The sequence below is a fragment of the Nicotiana tomentosiformis genome, chromosome 8 (genome assembly GCF_000390325.3).
Source record: "Nicotiana tomentosiformis chromosome 8, ASM39032v3, whole genome shotgun sequence".
Lineage (NCBI taxonomy): Eukaryota > Viridiplantae > Streptophyta > Magnoliopsida > Solanales > Solanaceae > Nicotiana > Nicotiana tomentosiformis.
In genome coordinates this window covers 92829177-92836050 of record NC_090819.1, presented here as the reverse complement: position 1 = coordinate 92836050, position 6874 = coordinate 92829177, and the positions used below count along the sequence as shown (strand labels likewise).

The 6874-nt window shown below is 33.8% G+C and overlaps 1 pseudogene; it reads right to left on the bottom strand.

The window, feature by feature from the left end:
- Positions 1-423: 423 nt before the first annotated feature.
- Positions 424-4644, bottom strand: LOC104101552 (histidine decarboxylase-like; annotated as a pseudogene).
- Between the last annotated feature and the right edge of the window lie 2230 nt (positions 4645-6874).

Here is a 6874-nt window from a genome sequence, read left to right as displayed (position 1 = left end):
TAGTTATCTTACTAATTGCTGTTCGAATTATAATCTCTTGGATGCCTATTTCTCAATGAGCTCACGCTGTGCTTCTTTCTTTAACGTCTATATAAGCGTATGAGTTTTCAAACTTGCATATCAAGGCATTGTGACTAGTTCGAATTCTAGTATTGCGTAATTCGGGTTTGCTTATTTCCTTATTATTTTTAGAAAGGGAAAAAATGAAATCTTAACCTAAAGAATCTAAGGACATTGTACTATGTCAATTCTTCATGCTGAAATAATTAGTATATATATAATTTTGTTTTATTTTTTACAATTTTTCTTTTGTAGGTCAATATTATCTTTTGTTGTATATTAGAACTCAAATATGTTAACAAGAAAAATATCAGTCAAGTTACTCAAAACTCAAAAAGAAAAAGAAAAAAAGAAAAATTGAAATTTAATAGTCGCAAGAGGTGCTCTTAATAAATTAATAACTAACAACAAAAGAAGAATCAAACAATATGGGAGAGTGTTCTACATATGAACAAGTCCCATTTTAGTTGAATAAGATGATAATGCAACCCAAGCAGAAGACCAACTTTTTTTCTCAAAAAGATTAAACACAAATAAATTTAAGGTCTTTTGTTTATTAAAAGTTTGGCGTTAAATCATCAATTTTATTGAGCCACCTCTGCATAAAGCATACTCCATATCCAAGTCTGTTCCAAGTCTCGTCTTCTAAGGACTTCAATGACGCATCTTCTGTTTGGAGAAAAGACAGTTTTGAGAACCAATATCATCTGCTAGGCAAGGAGGCACAATTGTTCCAACCTGGTACCATTTTCCCCTCTCCTGCATTAAATCCTTGAATAAACTGTCTATTGTTTCTCTTGTGATGCCCGGCATGACTACAACATGTGCCATATCTCTTGTGCAAGACAGTTGCCAATGACGAATGAAGTTAGGGTCATTAGGTCGTTCAAATACAACGATAATGCTAGACTCATTGAGCATAGCGCTAATTCCTGCTTTATAAAGTCGGCCTTTCAAATATAGGGCATTTTCGTTGCACATTTTGGCATCTTGTTGCAATCCGGCACGGCCTTTCATGCATAAACTGTACCATAAGAATATTGGTGCCAAGCCATTTCGACTACCAGAAATTGTAGCATCAACGGAAGCAATGTACTCGATTTTTGTTGAGAGACTAGTAATGTAACTTTTCCTTGTTATCTGAATGCCACAAGGCATTGGACATTCCAAGAATTTATGGCCTGAAATTGAAACACTGCCTATTGGCTTCTTGAAGGTAATTGTTTTCACCTGTTGTCAAATATAATAGAGAACTAGGTCACTTTCTATAAAGTAATCTTACATGTTGGATAAATGGGACAATTAGCCCATATAGTGCAGCGTCACAATGGATGTAATATCTATCATTGGAATAACCACATTTTTGAAGTATTTGTAGGACCAGATCAAGATCATCAATAGCTCATTTGAAGGTAGTTCCTAAATTATTGTTAAAAGTAGTAGTACTCCGCGTATGAGAATGGGAAGATTACTCGACCATATATTGAAGTTTGGAAGATAAAGGATCTTATAATAATATTTACCAATATTGATATTGATGATGGCCGGTTTGTTCTTGTTGAGAAATAACTTTGATCTCAAATCTGCATAATCAATCTCCCCATTGACTAAAGTATTGATGGTCTCTATCTCCATTGGGTACATTCTTGCTGCTTTAAAAATCGAGTAATGTGAATCCTTTGATGCATATAGTATCCCAGTGGGATGTAACTCTCTTCTGCACAAATAATATTGAAATGGTAAAAGTGAAATACATCATTTGAATATGAGGTCTCTAAATGTGTACATAACTCTTTTTTTAGATCAAGTATAAATATTATAGAATGTCTCCAAGTGCAGGTCTGTCAAACTATTCTATTACAACAATTACGTATCTGTCCAAATAAGTTAGGATTGACTATATAAATCTTCACTGATGATCTTACTCCATTTAAACTCATTTCAGGCCAAAGTAAATTATATATATATATATATATATATATATATATATATATATATATATATATATATAAGTACTAGACCTCATCAACTCCTCACAGAGGCGGATCCAGTGTGAGAGTTACGGGTTCAATTAAACCCATTAAAAGTTGAACTCCTCACATCAACTCCTCACAGAGGCGGATCCAGTGTAAAAATTTATTAAAATTGCCTATCAATGGAGATGGGAAAGTGATGCCTACCCAATCAAAAGACCATGGAGATTTCCATCTGTGCCACCATTGGTAATGTATCCCCAATATTCATCCTTCTCAATTTCCCATAGTTGCGCAAACCAATCTAAAACAGCAACTTCAAAATCTTTTGAATGGAAATCGACAGTGTTCTGAGTGAAGGGATCTCCGCAGTTGTTCAAGTGGAATTGCAAAAGTGGAGCTAAAGCAGCATGATGCTCGTAACATATATTAACTGGATAACCTGTAAAGAACCCATTTAAAGAGGCTAAGTTTATATATTTCGAGAACAAGTATGACTAAAAGGTTTTGTTTACATTATTCTTGAAAAAGTTTCTCTACTTCTCGTTGTAAAATTAATTTTGGCACATGTACGAAATTAACTAATAATCTACATATTTTTTAGGGATAATAGTAAGATACTCCGTGAACTTGTCCAGATAAATAAGTTTCCTACTCAATCTTTATGAATGTCCTAGTACCTCCTTATCGTTGGCCAAAGTAAATTTAATACCTCTGTGTCTACACAACTAGGATAAAACCAGATTTATAAAACCAGATTTTATCCTAGTTGTGTAGACACATGTCATTTGCATGATTTTTACTTTTTTTTCCCTAGACTAATTCAACACTAACCACCCCCTTCCCGAAAATTCTCCAAACAACCATCATCCCTAAAATTCAACAAGTTTCACACCCTTCACCATTTTTGTCCAATTCATAACTCTCTACGGAGAGCAACCATCAGACCATTTTTAATTAAAAAGATTTTCAGATTTCAAACAATTACAAATTGTAATAAACCACCGTCCAATTTCTTTCAACCATTTTTTTGCCATTGAAGACCGTCCAACTAGATTCAAAAATCAACAATACAATCCATTTATTTTTCATATTTTATCATCTTTTACTTCTTTTCATTACCAAATTCGAGTTTTTTTCTTGTGAGGTAGAAAAGGCAGCATATTCAGAGCTAAAATTAAGAACGCATTACTGTTGGGTTTAAAAAATATGAACTAATGGGTGTCAGAAATTGGAAGAGAAAACAAAGAAAGTAGAAATTAGGTTGCCTTTAATAATGACATTTATAGAATTAAATATGTACCCAATATTAATTAAGGAACACGGTGAAAGAATTAAAGGAGTAGTAGACTAGCAATAACTAAGGAGAAGAAAAAGGAGTTAGGTGAAGTTTCGACAAACTAAAGAGTTAAGTGGAGCTTTTGATTTGGAATTTGAGAATAGGAAGAAAACAAAGAAAATAAAGAAAGAAGATATGTGGGGATTAAGAAGAGAAAGGAGAAGAGGAAAAAGGAAGAAGATAAAAGGAGAACAGAAAAAGAAAAAGCAATAAAAGAACAATGAATAAGAAAATAAACAATGCAAAAAATATTTAATAATAAATATATAAGTGCAATTAGTTGCTAACATCCCATTAAAAGATAACACGTGCATAGTTTAATTATTTTTTAATATTTTTTCTTGCCTTTCACGCACATATAAGAATGCGATAACATATTCTTTGCTAAATCAGCTTTGAGGATGATATTAAATTCACTTTGGGAAATAATAGAGAAGTACTGGGGCACCCATAGTAAGAAACTATATTATCCCTATTTTTTAATAATTAATACTTAATGGACTTCAAAAATATATTGCATGAATGAGTACCCATTAGTTGGCATTGGTACTGTTAGTTGTCGGAAGTACACATAACTAAAAGTAGTACATGTATATATACAAATTGTGGAACACAAACTATTAGAAACGTGTGGAGAATTAGGCACATCATTATTGTGGCATGTGGGAGAAGGTAGTTAGGGTGACAAAATATGAGGTAGATATTTAATACTCCTCTCACCTGAAAAAGTTTGTCACACTTTATCTTTTCATGAGATATCACATTGTCTTATTTCATTTTAAAAGCTAAATTTTTTTATTCCAAAAATATCCTTCAATTATTGGCAAATACGTATGATGGTAAGAGAGGGTTCTAGTAACTCAAGGAACAGTTGAATAAACATGAAAAACTTTAATTTCCTATGTGTCCACCCTGATAAAGAGAGAGCTCCGTTGGCGGATCTGGTGCAAAAGTTATGAATTTACGTGAACTTAGTAATTTTCACATAAATATTATATTTGTATTAAAAAATTTATTAAAAATATAAAAATATTTAGTTTGAAACTCAATTCATTGTTCTAACAACGGAAAATCAAAGTTGTTGTTGAGCTCATGCTTCATGCAGCTATAGTTGTTGAGCTCGCGTCCATCCAAAGATATTTAGCCTTCCAATCTATACACCTTAGCTTACTAGTCTTTTAATTTTATTTTGTTAAATTGTGTATAAAAGTTAGAGTGATAGCTATATATTTATAGAAAAGGCCACTGGACATATATTTACCTATATGATATTCTGTTCGATGGGATAAGATCTCTATATATTGAGTCAAAATTTTGTCCGATGGGATAATGTCTCTATATATTGAGTCAAAATTCTGTCCGATGGGATAATGTCTCTATATATTGAGTCAAAATTCTGTCCAGTTCTTGCGAAAACGTCTTATTATCTTTAATATCAGGTTCCACCACACTGAGATTCAAACTCTCTCGTGGTGGCGGTGGCGCGTTGATTTTACCTTTTGTTGGGACAATCATTATGCCAAACTCCTATCTCATAAACACAAAAGAAGAAATTTCAATTAAAAAAATCTTTTATGATTTGAAATGAAATGAGTATTAGGTTAATTTTATTATAAAATAATATACTAGTGAGTTGGCTCGTCTTTGAACTTGAGTATAAAAGAAAATACTATAGAAAAAAATTGAACATGAATATTACGTACCTTTTCAAATCCCATTCTCAGAGCTAAAGAGGTGTCTCTATCTGAAATTATTGGGATTAGTCAGAATGGTCTCAAAGAGATGAAGTTTTTGCGCATCTCACTTCATTTGGTTCCTCCAATTTATAACAAAGGAAATTAAAATATCTTTCATGGAAATGAAAAACGTGCCCCTATAGTTAGTGGTCCAATTTTTCCTTCACGTGAGCTTTGTAAAAAATGTTTTTCACCGCAAGGAGAGAGAGGAAGATGTGTATAATTTTTATGTTACGTTTGAAATTAGAATTTGAAATTTTTGAGTTCATTTTAGGTGACAACATTAGATGTTAGCAATTGGATTCTGAATTTAGTTTTTGTATATATGTTTAACCGAAAAATGAATAGAGTTAAATTTATACGTAGTTCTAAGGATACGTGATATAAATTGATACAAATAGGGAAAGATACATAAATGTGTATTGAAATTAATTATAAAAGAAATGAATGCAAAACCAGATGAACTAATTAGCCTAAGCCTTCAAGTTTAATTACCTCCAAATCGGGTGAAGAATGATTGATAGAAGAAACAATTTTACTAAAATACCAAAAGCCACCAAAAAAATAGTATTGGCCCTGTTTTCGTATATATTAGAATGAATGTGTGTCTCAATCAATGTATCCATACAAATGATAACCACTCTTAATTTAGTGGGGGAATCCCATTTTGAGTATAATTAAAAATACATAGTGGGGATCCCATGATAGACTAATTAATTAACTTTTCCTTGATTTCCGCCGAGATTTTCTCCTCAAATCTCGATATCGATATTGATTTCCGCCGATTCGCTGGTCCATTGGCTCGATATCGATCTTGGACGGTCTCGGTATGGGTCGGTCTCTGGGTCTCAAGCTCGATATTGACTGGAGCTCGATATTGATCGGTCTCTAGATCTCGAGCTTGATATTGATCGACCTCTGGGTCTCGAGCTCGATATTATGTTGACGAACCTCGGTCCATCATGCTCCAGTCTTGATTAATCACATGAAGGGCAAAATCAATTTTGACCATATACAGATAGTCCCCTCGTTTCTCGGAAAGAAGGTAGCGAGAAACGATATGATTTTTCAACCTCCGACTAGGCGAATACTGACGTTTGCGACGAGCCCGATTGTGACGTATGTGACAAACATCCCATCGGTCCAGTTACCAAGGCATTAAATGCGCGTCAGTCGATTGTCGGCCACTGCCAATTTTGAACCGTCGCTGTGAAATCTATAAATAGACCCTTTCTTTATTATTTCAAACTTTTACCTTTAAACCTTCTTCTTTCCAATCTTCACAGTCCTTCGCCTTCTCCAAAGTTTTCTATTTTCAAGTTTTGGAGTTTCTTTGCTTGTTCTTCTCAAAACACCAAATACTTCAATCTCCCTTCTTCTTTGTTCATAGAAATTCAGATGGCCAAAATATCTAAATCCGTTCCGCAAAAAGAGGTTACTTCTTCATCACAACCCGTCGGCGGTGAGGATGCGGCGGAGCCTCGCCCTGAGGAATTCGTTCCGGTAGGGTGTTCAACTGTCAGTGATTTTAAAGTTGAAAAACCTTCTTCTGTATCGGGTCGATGTAAGCGGATTCGAGGTACCTGCGCACAATCACCGAGAAAATTCTCGATAAAGTCAAACAAGAATGCAATTGGACCGATAAACACATGGTTGTCAAATCGCCTGATGAATCAATTACTACCCACGTGGAATGGTTCCTAAGTGTTTATACGTATCCTTTCATATTGGGTCTTTTAGATCTTGTCATCGACGCTTTTTGCAAG